This window comes from Schistocerca serialis, chromosome 1, assembly GCF_023864345.2.
Source record: "Schistocerca serialis cubense isolate TAMUIC-IGC-003099 chromosome 1, iqSchSeri2.2, whole genome shotgun sequence".
NCBI lineage: Eukaryota > Metazoa > Arthropoda > Insecta > Orthoptera > Acrididae > Schistocerca > Schistocerca serialis.
In genome coordinates this window covers 1,230,195,732-1,230,212,857 of record NC_064638.1, presented here as the reverse complement: position 1 = coordinate 1,230,212,857, position 17,126 = coordinate 1,230,195,732, and the positions used below count along the sequence as shown (strand labels likewise).

At 45.8% G+C, this 17,126-nt stretch overlaps 1 non-coding gene across 1 annotated transcript; it reads left to right on the top strand.

The window, feature by feature from the left end:
* The first annotated feature begins 2,107 nt into the window (after positions 1–2,107).
* On the top strand, positions 2,108–2,182 carry Trnaa-cgc (transfer RNA alanine (anticodon CGC)). Its single transcript has one exon. It is a non-coding gene; the product is annotated as a tRNA-Ala (tRNA).
* Positions 2,183–17,126: the final 14,944 nt, after the last annotated feature.

Sequence of the window (17,126 nt, the reverse complement as noted above, 5' to 3'; positions counted from 1 at the left end):
TCACCTTCCTTGAACCTGTCTGCTACATTGAAATTAGAACCTGGTTTTATCACACCCTACACATCTTGCAGTTGCACCCATTTCTACACCTTTCCACAAGTGCTAGTTCCAATTTAAGTCCGCACTGAGCAGAAGTCCGAGAAAGACATATCCAACACCTTCAGAAACCCGTGTAGAAACAGATCGAGCTGAGATAATGCAACAGGGCCGTGTTTTGACGATTCGTTGGAAATGGGCGTAATTTGGTACACCCCCAAACTATATACAAGTACTACAGATCCAAGTACATTCAAATCAATCAGCCCAAGAGATAAAAATTACGAACTATAAAAGCTCATACGAATTAGAAGTCACTAAGGCACCGATGCGGGCGCAAGACACATAGATGCGAATGGCCTCCAGTGCGAAGAAAGAGATTTCACAATACTTGTCCAGAATAGCGTAACGTGCTGCCTCACCTCAAACTGCTACTGCTACTGGGTGGGGTTGGTAGCTGGGTCTCTCCTGGGTTTAAATAAAAATGCAGTTGTTTCTACCCTATGACACACACTTCTGTAAATGTTTTAACATTAAATGTGATTCGAACTTGCTTTTCAAAGTCCCACTAGTTTACACATAAGACAGCATTCTAAACTTATTATGTGTTCTACCAGTTGAGAAGTATTTCTGATAGTTCTATCATTCTCTAGTTTAGACACTAAAATCCTTGACATACCAACATTGCTCTCATATGATGTAGGAAGTATGTACAGTTGCATCCCTGTTAATCAAACCATAAAAATAATTTAAGAAAACCTGAACACAATCAGCAACCTCATGAACACACAGATGAAACAATAAAATTATTACAGTTAATAACAGAACAAAATTATTTTGAATTCAGTCAAAAATACTACATACAAGAAGAAGGTTTACTCATGGGTTCACCTATTTGAGAAACATTAGCCAACATTTTCGTGAATCATATAGAAAAATTAATATTTGGAGACAATAACAAAGAAAAGCTACAACGTCATCTACCAGTACAGATACATGGATAACATAATATGCGTTGTAGGTGAACCTAAAAACAGAATACAGAAGCTACACGAAGACATTAATACTGTACCAAAAACTATAAAGTTCATAATAGAAGAAGAACAAGAAAACACACATAACTTTTTAGACATAACCATAAGAAAAGACAATAATAAACACACATTTGACATATGTAGAAAACCCACAAGAAGTGACATTATCTTAAATGAAACCTCATACCATCCACAGAACCACAAACAAGGAGCAATCAGATACATGTTAAACAGGCTGACAGGATCCCCCTAAACGCTTCTGATTACCAGAAAGAGTTAACCATTATGAAACAAATACCATTAAAAATGGACAGAAAGAAACAATGATAAACAAACTAAACAAAAAATAAACAGACAAATAATAAAAAAAACCAAGCAAACCACACTAACTCATAAAACTTGCACTACAACAAAAATGGCATACAATGACCTACCAGAACAAATTCACACATAAAATAGGAAACATATTCAAAAAACAAGGCATAAACATTGCTTATAAAACAAACAATTCCATACAAATCAGATCCCAAAACAGAAATCACAACCAGACAGATACCATCAGCGTGGTATCTATCAGCTTAGATGCAGAGATTGTGAGAAGATATACATTGGAATAACTGGCAGGACATTCTACAAATGATATAAAGAACACATTAGGTCATTTGAATGTGGTACAAACCATTCAACATTTGTGCATAATCTAAAACAAGAACACCATAGACCAAGAAATATTCAGAATGATATGAATATCATAAAAAGCAGTAAAGACAGACGCCTCCTCCCTTTCCAAGAAAATTTCCACATACAAAAAGCATTAACACAAAATAAACATCCAGAATGAGATTTTCACTCTGCAGCGGAGTGTGCGCTGATATGAAACTTCCTGGCAGATTAAAACTGTGTGCCGGACCGAGACTCGAACTCGGGACCTTAGCCTTGCGCGGGCAAGTGCTTCATAGGAGAGCTTCTGTAAAGTTTGGAAGGTAGGAGACGAGATACTGGCAGAAGTAAAGCTGTGAGGACGGGGCGTGAGTCGTGCCTGGGTAGCTCAGTTGGTAGAGCACTTGCCCGCGCAAGGCAAAGGTCCCGAGTTCGAGTCTCGGTCCGGCACACAGTTTTAATCTGCCAGGAAGTTACAAAATAAACAGTTGCTCAATGACCAAGAAATGACTCCAATGATTCCATATAGAATAATTGATGAAATTACTTGAAAAAGAAAAGAGCTTTATCCATCCTTCACCCCCTCCCACTTTGCCACAATCCACCCCCCCCCCTCCACTCTCAGTTTCATTTATTTCACTTCTGGCTCCTCACCTACTCCTCTAACTCACACTCCATCACACTGCTGTATACTTATGTCTTCTCTTCGTGGATTTCCCCTCCCCCCCCCAAAAAAAAAATCCCCCCCTCGCTGTTCCTTCTCTGCTCTTACACAGTACATAAAGACACAGAAACATAATTAAATAGAATTACACACATACAATAATCTGAGTTTAAAAAATTTTTTTAGGTGAAAGACAAAGTAGTGGAAAAGTTATGTTGGCAACAATACAAAACTCCAACCACAACACATACTTGAAGTACAAAAACAAACAGAAAACAATGAAGTGCATAATAGTGTATTGTGAAAAACATAAGAAATCCATAGTGTTGAAGAACATCTAAAAATTAGACTAAAAATTATCAGTGTCTAACACAGAAAAACGACGATGTGCTAGCAGATGGGATTTCCCGTTGTAAGCGAGAAATCAACCGAAAATCACCGTAAGTACAAATCAGTTTATCCTTAACGAACTGTTTTTCGATCCAAAAGCAAATCAAAATGTAAATAACTGAATTACAGCCCACTGATGATGCTTTACCTCAATAAAGCGAAACGCGTCTGGTGAAAAAAACACGCATTTTCGCAGTTGCAACGACAGAACAAAAACAACCACAAGAATTTTACACTTTGCTATTACCCGTTTCGGCTACCGTCAGCTTCAGGTCATAAAATATTCTGATGGAGGTCTCGACGTCAATTATACATCTACGTTTATAGTAAATGCTAATTCTTGGTACTTCAGGACATTTTCTACAACCAGCCTACTATTTTAGTTAAGATAACCCAAAAACCCTTTTCTCATAAATTCGATTCACTAAGTCATTAGTTATTCCATCTAGTTATCTGTTCTTCAGCTTTCTGTAGCAGCCCATTTTGAAAGCTTTTATTCCCACTTGTCTATACTGCTAATCGTCCACGTTTGACTTCCACATAAAGCTACACTTCATATAAATACTTTAAGAAAAGAATTGCTAATACATCAACTATTAGGTGTGAATACATTTCTCTTTTTCAGAACCGCTTTTCTTGTTATTACCAGCATGCCTTTTATAACCTCTTTACTTCTACCACATTGCTGGCCAAATGTTAGACCTCTCCTCATTTTCTTACCTAATTCACCTAGCAGCATCTGATTCAGTGTTCCAACATTCCGTTACCCTTGTTTCACTTTTATTGATATTCATCCTATGGCCTGTTTCAAGGTACTGTCAATTCTGTTCGACTGCTCTATTAAGTCCTGTGCCGTCTCTGACAGAGTTGCAACGTCACTGACAAAGCTAAAATTTCTGCTTCTTGTCCTTGAACGTATATACCCATACCCAATTTCTCCTTGGTTACTTTTACTGCTTGCTCAATGTACAGACTGAATAACATCAGAGATAGGCTACAACCCTTGCTCGCTCCTTTCTCATCTATGGCTTCCTACTCATGTCCTTCGACTCTAATAAGAGAAATCAGGTTTATGAACTAGCTGTAGATACGTTTCGCTCCTTATATCTTATCTCTGCTACCATTAAAATTTGTAATAGTTTGTGGCAGTCAACACTATCTTAAGCTTTCTCTGTACTTACAAATGTTATAAACGTAGGTTTGTCTGTCTAATGTTAAGCCTTAGGGTTAGTACTGCCTTGTGTTATCGTACATTTTTTCGTAGCGAAACTGGTCTTCTTTGAAATCTACTACAAGCAGTGTTTCCATGCTTTTTTAAAATAATTTCGGTTAGTATTCTGATCCAACGTGGTGAGACATATGAAATGTAATTGGTAAAGTTGCTGCCTGTCTGCACGCGCGCTTCCTGCATTCAGCTACGTTGCTACTGCCATGGTACGTCCTGGGTGTTTACAGAAGGGCGCCGGCCGGCTGGGGCGTTCGTTTCATTAGGAACACCTGTTCTCCGCCCCCACGATTTCCGCGAGGCAGGCGGAGGGCTCTGGCGCGGCTCCAAACCAGCAGAAGGAGAGGAAGCCGCCGGAGATGCCAAGTTATTGCCGCTCGCCACCGAGGGGACCAAGTTTATACTCGTCTGCACTTGCGCTGCATAAATCTGGCGCTTCTGCACATATTTGCTTTTGCCTGCTTAGAGGCGTATTTCGAGAAAATGAAAATATCACTGTGTCGGTTGTTCGCCACATACTGCTGAAATTTGTATCAATGTTTGCCTTTGACATTTTCAGCTACTGTGGCACAAGCTTGTCAAAGGCTGCCACGAAACCTGCAATTCTTAATGTCGTCGCAACAAGTCATATGAATTGCTGAACAGTAAGAACTTCATTTACTAAATGTGAATAGACCTATTTTAATTCTACAAATGAAACTGACAAAATTTCATAACTCTGAAGCCTCTTTTCGGCTGAGTCATTCGCAAATTTTTACGGAAAATAAGATGCTTTACACTTATTACCATGAGGTTCTATTTCATACGTCTGTTCTGTCTAGGCGGTTTTGTGTGGTTTGAAAATCTATATTTCCATGGCGAAATGATGGATATGAACAACTGGTAGAGAGCAAAGCACCGTGCAGACAGAATCTCAGAAAATAAAATGTGAAATGTCATTGTAAGCTGCTAACAATATGGGCTCGTAGAACATGATCACGAAGAACAGACGACTACGGTACTTCTGTTATTGACATTGTGTGACGCATTTCCCATCAACACTTTTAACGTAGAAAAACCTATTACTACATACACTGCTACCTTTGTCTAATTCATAATATTTAAATTATTCAGTATTTCTTTAATAACCTACACCGAGCAGGAAAGTAAATGGACTACAAACTACATTAAGAATAAAACTTCTACATTGCATTAATAAACTACTTTAAGAATAAAAGTTCTACATTTCATTAATAAGGTCATAAATGGACCACGTAATTTGTGTATAGGTTGGAGCAAAATAACGTGACAACAAGGCGGCAGCAACATTTTCCAGATAACCAATCACTGGAAACGCGCCATTGTCGTTATCGTGGCCATAAAACGACAACCAATCGACGACAAGCAGGCGGTTGTTTATCCGGCATGCGGACATGTTTGGGTGTTTTTAAGAGTGTGGCAATCATTAACGACAGCAAAAATTTTCAATACGGTGCTGTAACCGTTTCTTCAACGATAACGACTTAACAGAAAACTAGCGAATCCGGCAATGCTTCGTAATTGCTAAATACTCATGGGAATTCTGCGCATGGTGCAACCTCCTTCTGCCCCCCCCCCCCTCTCCCTCTGTCCATCTCCTTCTTCTCCGCCGCTCTTTGTCTGTCTGCTACTCCTCTTATTCCCTCCCCCCCTACCTAAATTTCTCTATCTCGTCCATTTCTCCCCCTCTCCCGCCCTGTCCTTCTCCTCTTAGCCATCTCTCTTTGACCCTGAGCTTTTTTTTTTGTTAATGAGTAATTGAGAAACCAAGTCACTTAAAATGAGAGGGTAAATCGGTTGGGTCCATTAATATAGGGGGTACTGGTGACAACTCTCCACATGCTGGACCTGTGAGGATATTAGCTTCAACGACAGTATTTCTAATAGTTTTAATCTACGTACAGGTATGATTACAAAGTTTCGGATGATTCAGAACATTCAGTAATATTCTAATCATAAATCGACAACGTATAAATACAACATTCCTCTTTCCTTTTGAAGCTGACTGAGATGTAGCAAACATAACAGTGGACTGTCGCGTATCCAAGCAACACCGTACATTTTTTCCGCAAACCGTTTCCTTTTTTGCGGTCGGATTTAGCCGAATATCTGTAAATTGTCGTTAAAAAATACATAACCAATGTCCGTCTAGATGTCAGTATCGTATCTTGTAACAATGTAAAGTAAAACAATCAAAAAATTTTCGAGATTTTTGCTAATAACATCTCCCATTTGTATACTACACGGAAGAGCCAAAAGAAGTTGAACACCTGCCTAATATCGTGTAGGGCCCCCGCGAGCACACAGAACTGCCGCAACACGACGTGACACGGGCTCGACTAATGTCTGAAGTAGTTCTGGAGGGAACTGAGACCGTGAATCCTGCAGGGCTGTCCAAAAATCCGTAAGAGTACGAGGGAGTGGAGATCTCTTCTGAACACCACATTGCAAGGCATCCCGGATATGTTCAATAATGTACATGTCTGGGGAGTTTTGCGGACAGTGGGCGTGTTTAAACTCAGAAGAGTGTTCCTGGGGCCACTCTGTAGCAATTCTGAACGTGCGGGGTCTCGCGTTGTCCTGCTGGAATTTCCGAAGTCCGTCGGAATGCGAGTCGTATCTAGACGTATCACACAATTACGGGGCGTCCACCAGCTTGAACAGTCCCCAGCTGACATGCAGGGTCCATGGATTCATGAGGTTATCTCCATACCCGTACACGTTCATCCGCTCGATACAATTCCAAACGAGATTCGTCCGACCAGGCAACATGTTTCTAGCCATCAACGGTCCTGTGTCGGTGTTGACGGGCCCAGGCGAGGCGTAAACCTTTGTGCCGTGCTATCACAAGGGTACACGAGTGGGCCTTCGGCTCCGAAAGCCCATGTCGATGATGTTTCGTTGAATGGTTCGCACCCTGACGCTTGTTGACGGCCCAGCACTGAAAGATTCTCTTCAATCGTTTTCGGTCCCGTTCTTGCAGGATCTTTTTCCGGCCGCAGCGATGTCCGAGATATAATGTTTTACTTGGTTCGTAATATTCACGGTACATTCGTGAAATGGTCTTACGGTAAATCCCCACTTCATCACTACCTCGGAGGTGATGTGTCCCATCGCTCGTGCACCGACTATAACACCACGTTCAAACTCACTTAAATCCTGATAACCAGCCTTTCTAGCAGCAGTAACAGATGTAACAACTGCGCCAGGCACTTGTTGTCGCATATAGGCGTTGCCGACAGTAGTGCCGTTTTCTGCCTGTTTACATATCTCCGCATTTTAAAACGTCTGCCTATACCACTTTGGCCGGCCGCGGTGGTCTCGCGGTTCTAGGCGCGCAGTCCGGAACCGTGCGACTGCTACGGTCGCAGGTTCGAATCCTGCCTCGGGCATGGATGTGTGTGATGTCCTTAGGTTAGTTAGGTTTAAGTAGTTCTAAGTTCTAGGGGACTGATGACCACGGCTGTTAAGTCCCATAGTGCTCAGAGCCATTTGAACCATTTGAACCTATACCACTTTCTGTGGCGCTTCAGTGTAAATATATATTTATATATTAAATATATTTAAATAATATACAACCGAATCTTTATTAGAACACTGCGTAAAAATCTGAAATAAACTGGTCGCGACGCCTCTGCCCACCCGTAAGTTTATTAGAGTATTGTGAAAAAGTACGAAAAAAATCAATGAAGAACGTTTCGAGATTTTTAGTAAAAACTTTTCCCTTTTAAATACTACAAAGCATTTATGCATCATACATATTAAGAAATATGTAGCTTGAGTCCATCCGAAAATATATGGGTGTCATGCAAAAATTTTAACTAAATCGATCAAAACTTTTCGAGATTTTTGCTAATAACTTTTATTGTTTAATACACAATACTTCCTTTCGGCTTACAAAATTGGGGGAAGTGTAAATAACGCAAATTCGTGGTAGTAAAAGGTGCAGAGAGGCAAAAGCTGTCAAATCCGTACGTGTAACAACGTTTCCTTCGACATCAGCTTCTTCTAATAAAGAGGGAATAAGCAGTGGTTTGGAGAATATGTGAACCAGGGGCAGAAAAGCCAATAACCACGGAAGACGCTTTGTAAATAAAAGCGAAATAACTCTGGTGTAAAATTCTCTTTAATTAATTGCAGTAAGCTTAAGACAGAAAAATCAATAATATCTGATAAACAAAGTTTGTTCTATGTAAAAGGCCTTAAGAGTTTTCACACAAAAATTCGAAGTTTTACCTTTCACCACGCCCTCGTACTCCACGAGACTTCCTAAAGCGCACTGCGGATGGTACTTGTATCAGTTTACCATTTTCTTTCCTACTCCATTCGTGTACTGAACGACGCTAAAAGGTCTCTCTGTGCGCTTCTATACATGCCATACTCCGACGTCTTACTCCCATGATCCTTATGCAAGATGTACGACGATGGTTGCATAACTTTCGGATGCTAATTCAAGTACAAGTCATCTGAACATACCCAACAGGTGTTCGGAGAACTACGTCGTTTTTCTTCCAACAATATTCATTTACTATATTCCTAATGTATGTTATAGTTTCGTACACGCTGTTCAAATGTTCAAATGTGTGTGAAATGTTATGGGACTTAAGTGCTAAGGTGATCAGTCCCTAAGCTTACACACTACTGAAACTAAATTATCCTAAGGACAAACACACACACACCCACGCCTGAGGGAGGACTCGAACCTCTGCTGGGACCAGCGGCACAGTCCATGACTGCAGCGACCAAGACCGCTCGGCTATTCCCTCGCGACGTACGCGCTGTACCTACATGTTAAGAGCCTAGAAGCACATCTTTGAATTCGTTCTATGTCTGTTATTATGTACGCACTCTAATGACTGTAGCCACTGGAACTGTAGAATTAGTCTCTGTTCCCTTTACACATGCATTACAATGTGGTGAATGAATCGGTGGTCACCCATGCGAAAATAAGGCAAAAACTCACAAGTTCATGCGACGTGTAAAGTGGGTTAATGCTATCACATTAGCACCTAATTTCACCACAGTTCTGCCCAACACCGTAGTGGACGCGTCACTCGATGGCAAGGTCGTCACAGCCCCTCTTACCCACGTTTCACCCCATCTCTCGACACCTTTGCGATGGAGGTCAGAACAGCGACGCCCAACAGTGAAATTACGCGGTTCTCTTATGAGTGGCCGACCACCTGGGAAACCTCCGATGCCAGATGCCTACCTTCAGGCGCCTAGGTCTACTTCGCAAGTTTTCTCTGGAAATGCACATTTTAATCTTCTCAGCATGGGCGGGCGGTACCACCAAGCATATTGCCGAACTCGTGGGGCCTAGAGGGACCCTTCGCCCTTGCATTTACGCATGTGTCAATGTTGCTCCCCTCCTTGACCACGCCACAGGAGGGCGTGAAACAGGAGCACCGGAAAAGCACAAGCACCCTTAGCTGCTCCGGATCACATTCACAATTCGTCGGACGGTTTTCAACGGTCCGTAATGTTTCAACCCTATACACCGGAGCGAAAATTGTGGTCGCGCTGCACTCAAAAGAGATGAGATTACTTTCATTGGGACTGCTAGCTCGCGATGTTCTCAGACAAGGATTGAAACGCCAGGGAGATGGCAGCAATATCAAAGATTGTCAAGGACTGATTCTGTTTCTCATCATACCGCAAACCGTCGTTTTCGACAGCGAAATACACTACGGGCCATTCAAATTGCTACACCACGAAGATGACGTGCTACAGACGCCAAATGTAACCGACAAGAAGAAGATACTGTGATATGCAAATGATTAGCTTTTCAGAGCATTCACACAAGGTTGGCGCGGTGGCGACACCTACAACGTGCTGACTTGAGGAAAGTTTCCAACCAATTTCTCATACACAAACAGCACTTGACCGGCGTTGCCTGGTGAAACGTTGTTGTGATGCCTCGTGTAAGGAGGAGAAATGCGTACCATCACGTTTCTGATTTTGATAAATGTCGGATTGTAGCCTATCGCGATTGCGGTTTATCGTATCGCGACGTTGCTGCTAGCGTTGGTCGAGATCCAATGACTGTTTGCAGAATATGGAATTGGTGGGTTCAGGAGGGTAACACGGAACGCCGTGCTGGATCCCAACGGCCTCGTATCACTCACTAACAGTCGAGATGACAGGCATCTTATCCACATGGATGTAACGGATCGTGCAGCCACGTCTCGATCACTGAGTCAACAGATGGGGACGTGTGCAAGACAACAACCATCTGCACGAAAAGTTCGACGACGTTTGCAGCAGCACGGACTATCAGCTCGGACACCATGGCTGCGGTTACCCTTGACGCTCCATCACAGACAGGAGCGCCTGCGATGGTGTACTCGACGACGGACCTGTGTGAACGAATGGCAATACGTCCATTTTGCGGATGAATCCAGGTTCTGTTTACAGCATCATGATGGCCGCATTTGTGTTTGGCGACATCGCGGTGAACCCACATTGGAAGCGTGTATTCGTCATCGCTATACTGGCGTATCACCCGGAGTGATGTTAGGGGGTGCCATTGGTTACACGTCTCGGTCACCTCTTGTTCGCATTGACGGCACTTTGAACAGTGGACGGTACATTTCAGCTGTGTTACGACCCGTGGCTCTACCCTTCATTCGATCCTTGTGAAACCCTGCATTTCAGCAGTATAATGCACGACCGCATGCTGCAGGTCCTGCACGTGCCTTTCTGGATACAGAAAATGTTCGACGGCTGCCCTGGCCAGCACAGTCTCCGTCTGATCAATGGCGGACGAGCAACTTGCTCGTCTCAATACGCCAGTCACTACTCTTGATGAACTGTGGTATCGTGTTGAAGCTGCATGGGCAGCTGTACCTGTACACGTCATCCAGGCTCTGTTTGACTCAATGCCGAGGCGTATCAAGGCTGTTATTACCGCCAGAGGTGGCTGTTCTGGGTACTGATTTCTCAGGATCTATGGACCGAAATTGCGTGAAAATATAATCACATGTCAGTTCTAGTATAATATATTTGTCCAATGAGTAGCCGTTTATCATCTGCATTTCTTCTTGGTGTTGCAATTTTAATGGCCAATAGTGTATATTGAATCAGCGTCCCAAGGAACTGGGTGGCTTCATTGACACCCTTGATGCCACCTCCTGAGAACTTTTCGTGTCGATTCTGAGGTTCTGTGTGTCTGGTGCGATTTCCTTGCACACTAACATGAAAACCGCGTGATTTCAATGCTGGACGTCGCGATTCAGACATCCATCGCCGAGGCGCCAAAAGAAGTGATAAATTGTGGGTCAGAGGGGCTGTCACGATCTTCCCATAATGTGACGTCGGTAAGTCACACTTCTGTGCTGTTTTCCGCATGTGTCTATACGTTCCTATCTTAGGTGCCGTCGAGTCCGAGGCTGACGTCGCAATTGCGCCACACTTTTGCACCAATACAGAGGAAGAATTTTGACACCTTTGAGCCTAATCTCAAACGAATGCGTCGCAACTGAAGGCTGAGCCGCGCTCTCCTTCCTCTGGTGCATCGCCAGAGGGACTCACGCTGCTTAGCGTGCGGTCGTTGGCCGCTTTCGGAGAGAGAGAACGTACTGGCGTAAGGGCAGTTTTGTGGTAGGTGACCCGCGTGGACGGCTGCGTTTCGCGAACAGGATTGTATCGTACGGTGAGCTGGTTTGAGGTGGGAAGCCACGCGTCGTCGCGAATTGTGTTGCGATTCATCCAGAAGGGCGGTGAGGCCATGTGCCTGGAGGCATGGTGTTCTGCCGTTTGTATTATCGAGTTCCCGGCTTCTTGTGGTAAGATTGCTCTTTCGTTATGCATTGTACACCTCCTTAAAGAGGACGTGGTGCTTTAAACTGTAGCCCTTGGTCTGTGAAACTGTTGTTGTTGTTGTTGTTATGGTCTTCAGTCCTGGGACTGGTTTGATGCAGCTCTCCATGCTACTCTATCCTGTGCAAGCTGCTTCATCTCCCAGTACCTACTGCAACCTACATCCTTCTGAAACTGCTTAGAGTATTCGTCTCTTGGTCTCCCTCTACAATTTACCCTCCAAGCTGCCCTCCATTGCTAAATTGGTGATGCCTTGATGCCTCAGAATATGCCCCACCAACCGATCCCTTCTTCTACATCTACATCTACATCTACATCTACATTTATACTCCGCAAGCCACCCAACGGTGTGTGGCGGAGGGCACTTTACGTGCCACTGTCATTACCTCCCTTTCCTGTTCCAGTCGCGTATGGTTCGCGGGAAGAACGACTGTCTGAAAGCCTCCGTGAGCGCTCTAATCTCTCTAATTTTACATTCGTGATCTCCTCGGGAGGTATAAGTAGGGGGAAGCAATATATTCGATACCTCATCCAGAAACGCATCCTCTCGAAACCTGGCGAGCAAGCTACACCGCGATGCAGAGCGCCTCTCTTGCAGAGTCTGCCACTTGAGTTTATTAAACATCTCCGTAACGCTATCACGGTTACCAAATAACCCTGTGACGAAACGCGCCGCTCTTATTTGGATCTTCTCTATCTCCTCCGTCAAACCGATCTGGTACGGATCCCACACTGATGAGCAATACTCAAGTATAGGTCGAACGAGTGTTTTGTAAGCCACCTCCTTTGTTGATGGACTACATTTTCTAAGCACTCTCCCAATGAATCTCAACCTGGTACCCGCCTTACCAAGTCAAGTTGTGCCACAAATTTCTCTTCTCTCCAATTCTATTCAAACCCTCCTCATTAGTTATGTGATCTACCCATCTAATCTTCAGCATCCTTCTGTAGCACCACATTTCGAAACTTTCTATTCTCTTCTTGTCCAAACTATTTATCGTCCATGTTTCACTTCCATACATGGTTACACTCCATACAAATACTTTCAGAAACGACTTCCTGACACTTAAATCTATACTCGATGTTAATAAATTTCTCTTCTTCAGAAACGCTTTCCTTGCCATTGCCAGTCTACATTTTATATCCTCTCTACTTCGACCATCATCAGTTATTTTGCTCCCCAAATAGCAAAACTCCTTTACTACTTTAAGTGTCTCATTTCCTAATCTAATTCCCTCAGCATCACCCGACTTAATTCGACCACATTCCACTATCCTCGTTTTGCTTTTGTTGATATTCATCTTATATCCTCCTTTCAAGACACCGTCCATTCCATTCAACTGCTCTTCCAAGTCCTTTGCTGTCTCTGACAGAATTACAATGTCATCGGCGAACCTCAGAGATTTTATTTCTTCTCCATGGATTTTAATACCTACTCCGAATTTTTCTTTTGTTTCCTTTACTGCTTGCTCAGTATACAGATCGAATAACATCGGGGATAGGCTACAACCCTGTTTCACTCCCTTCCCAACCACTGCTTCCCTTTCATGCCCCTCGACTCTTATAACTGCCATCTGCTTTCTGTACAAATTGTAAATAGCCTTTCGCTCCCTGTATTTTACCCCTGCCACCTAGTGGATAAGTTAACAACAGAGTTGAAATTATCAATCGAATAAAACAGCTCAGTTGGGCATAACAAGTGAGAACCACAAAACATTAAACGCCACAATAAGGACAAGTTAAAATTTCAGTGAACAGAACAACATTAAAATAAACTCTTCCAGCCTTAGTGCACTAGACCCTACAGCAGACTCGCCGCAGCTGAAAATTGTGATGTTTTGGTAATTTAGCTTGGCCATAACAGCCACACTCATCTGCATTGCAGGGCTGTTCTGACGACAACTGGCAAAATTTCTTTCATGTGTCGTAGCCGTAAACACAGAGATGGTAGCAACATTAGACTTCTGGCAATGATGCATTCGCCGCCTTCACGAAGCCAATTACCGTCCACTGTTCCATACTGAAATGATGTCTCTTGTTAACAGCAAGTCGCTGCCAGATCTGAAGTCCACCAGGACTTGCCTGACTGTTTCGCTGCAGAACGTCCTCCCCCGTTACGACTAACCAGCTTCCCTCCTGGTCTTCTTTCATTATGACAGCTGCCACTCTGTTCCACATACCTGCGATCAGTGTCCACTGTCATGGACAACTCCCTAGGCCAGCCACGAACAAACATAAAAATGTTTGACCGGCGCGCCATGCATGGCCCAGTGCCGAACTTGAAGACTGGTTCGCTACTGTCTATGGCCTCAGGTGTTGACTCCAACTCGACGTTGCTGGTTCGCACCCTTATACCAGACTTCTCTTGTCTGTGACAGCACGTCACTCCTCGTCTCATTGTGGATCAGTAAGTAACAGTCATTGTGTATCGGCTGTGCTTTGCTGCTGCAGAAGGCAGCATCAGCACCAACGTCGACAGCCAAGGGAGGCGGAAATACGACTGTGCCTAGTTCATGGTTCAAAAAAATGGCTCTGAGCACCTCCTCTCCCGTCCGGATCCCTCCCTCCTTGAAGCCCAGAACCTCACCCTCTTCCTTCGCCCGAATTGTCCTGGTGCTCCCATCTCCCTCCTCACTCCTTGCCGTGATTCGGTACTCATCTCCTCCCCCAGCCCTACCCTCCACACAGACCTCCTTTCCCACATCCCTATCACCCACTTTGGCCCTCATGCCTCTCTCACCCCTGCTCCCTTGCCACCTCCCTCCCGCCAACCCCAACCTCCGCGTCGCCCGCCTACCCTCACCGCCGTGATCACTCGGCTCAGTCCAGTGATCACGATGGAGGAGGTGTTGGCGGAGCTTCAGGCCCATCCCCATCTGGAGGTGCGTGCGGTTCGCCGGATCCATAACGCTGCTGGCCCCACCCGCCTTATGTGCGTTTTTTCTGAGCACGCCCCCTCCATAGACCGTCTCCTGAAGGAGGGTGCCCTCCTTTTTAACCAGCGTTATAAAGTTGACCCCTCCCGTTCCCCTCCTCAATCCCTTCGCTGCCAAAGGTGCTTGCGATATAATGCGCACCCAACATCTGAGTGCCGCGAGGCCCCCACCTGCCCGCACTGTAGGCAAGCCCACTTTTTATGGCAGTGCCCCAATCTCCAGTCCCCCCCCCTCCTGTAATACCTGTAACCTCCCTCATCCCTACTCCCAGAAGTGTAAGGCCCGACCCCCTCCTACCACTCCTGAACTCACCGTTCCTGTCCGCCCTCTGGACGCCCCCACCCCTCCCGGCAACTCCCTTCGCTCACCCCCTACCGCTGAGGACATCATCAGATTCCTCACCATTGTCCTGCAGAATGTTCATCCTTTTCAGCGCCCACACACCCTCCAACAGATCTCCCTCGCCGCCCGCTCAGTTTTCCACCTCAAAATGTACGCCACCAACTCCAACAACCAGGCCCATTTCACCTTCTCCCGTCTTGACACCCTCGTTTAAATCCCTGTCATGGCGCGACAGCAACGTATCCTTTTCAACAACATCCGCTCCCTTCCCGCCAACAAGAACCTCTTCCTCCATACCCTTGCCACCCACCGCGTGGACGCCTTCCTCCTTAATGAAACCTTCCTCCAACCCCACCACACCGTCCACACTTCGCCCTACCTCCTCCACCGCTCCGATAATCCCCTCCCAATTGCGCGTGGCGGAGTTGCCATTGGGCGCCATCGCCAGATCCCCGTTCGACTCCAACCGCTCCTTCCCGACCCCACTGAACAACTGATCCTTAGTCTCTTCTTCCCCGGCTTTACTGTTACCTGCGCCACCATCTATGTCCGCCCTAACGCCCCTATTCCCTTCTCCTCCTACGTGATCACCGCCGACCTCAACATCCATAGTCGTTCTGCCACCCAGTTACGGCGGTGGCATCGGTTCCTCTCCTCCCTTCAAGGCGACCTCATCCCCATCCCACAGCACACCCGTCCTGAATCCAACTCCACTCCTGATGTTATCCTCTCCTCCCCCAACCTCCTTGGCCGCATAACGGTGGATGTCCTGGAGCCTATTGGTAGCAACCATCTCCCTGTCCTCCTCACCGTTTCAGACGGTCGTCGCCCTCGCCCCGACCCTCGTACTGACCCTCCCCCTAAGTATGTCCATGACTATTCCCGTGCCGACTGGAATGCCTACCGGGATACCCTTTCCACCCAGGTCGATAGCCACCCCTTCACCTACCACCACCCTGACAACGTCACCCATGCCGCCTCCTTTCTCCAGCAGACCTTGTCTGAGGCCGTGGAGGCCCACGCCCCTACTGTCGCCATCCATCCCCACCATCCTACCTTACCCCCACAGGCCGTTCTCCTCCTCCGTGAATCCCGTCGTCTCTACCGTGCCTTCCTCCGCACGCGTGACCCGGACACACTACGACGCCACCGGCAACTCCAGCGACACATTCGTAATTTGCTCGCGGCTAAGAAACGCCGGGACTGGCGACAGACATGCACCCATTTAAATGCTACCCTACCAATCAACTCGTCCAAGTTCTGGTCGGCCTTCCGTCGCCTTGCCGGAACTAAACCCTCCCCCTATTATCCTCTTCTCCATGATGATCACCCTTTCCCTGACACCCTTAGTAATGCCAATCACTTTGCCTCCTACCTCTCCGATGTATTTTCCATCCCCGATGATCCCCAGTTCGATTACTCCCTCTTCCCGGATGTCCGCCATCGAACTGACACCTCCGTCCCTCCCCTCGCTCCTGGTTTCCAGTACTTGGACAACATTGCACACACGGAACTCAATGCCCCTATCACTACACGGGATCTCATTGCTACACTCCGCACAAAACGCAACACCGCTCCTGGTCACGATCGTGTCACCTACCGTCACCTTCGTGAAGCTCCTGTCTCTTTCCTCTCCACCCTGGCCAGGCTCTACAATGTAGTCCTGTCCACCGGTTACTACCCCGACCTGTGGAAAACCTCCCGTATCCTCATGTTCCTTAAACCTGGCAAACCGCCATCCGCCGTCTCCTCCTACTGTCCCATCAGCCTTACCTCGGTCTTCAGCAAGGTCCTGGAATCTATCCTCACCGAACGCATCCACCAGCATCTCCGCCAGCACCACCTCCTTCCCGTTACCCAGCGTGGCTTTCGGCCGTCCTTCTCTTCCGATGACCTTCTCCTTCACCTCACTCATCTCATTTCTGAACAGCTTAATTCCCGTCGCTCTGCAATCTTCCTCTCCCTGGACCTCGAACGTGCATATGACCGCGTATGACATT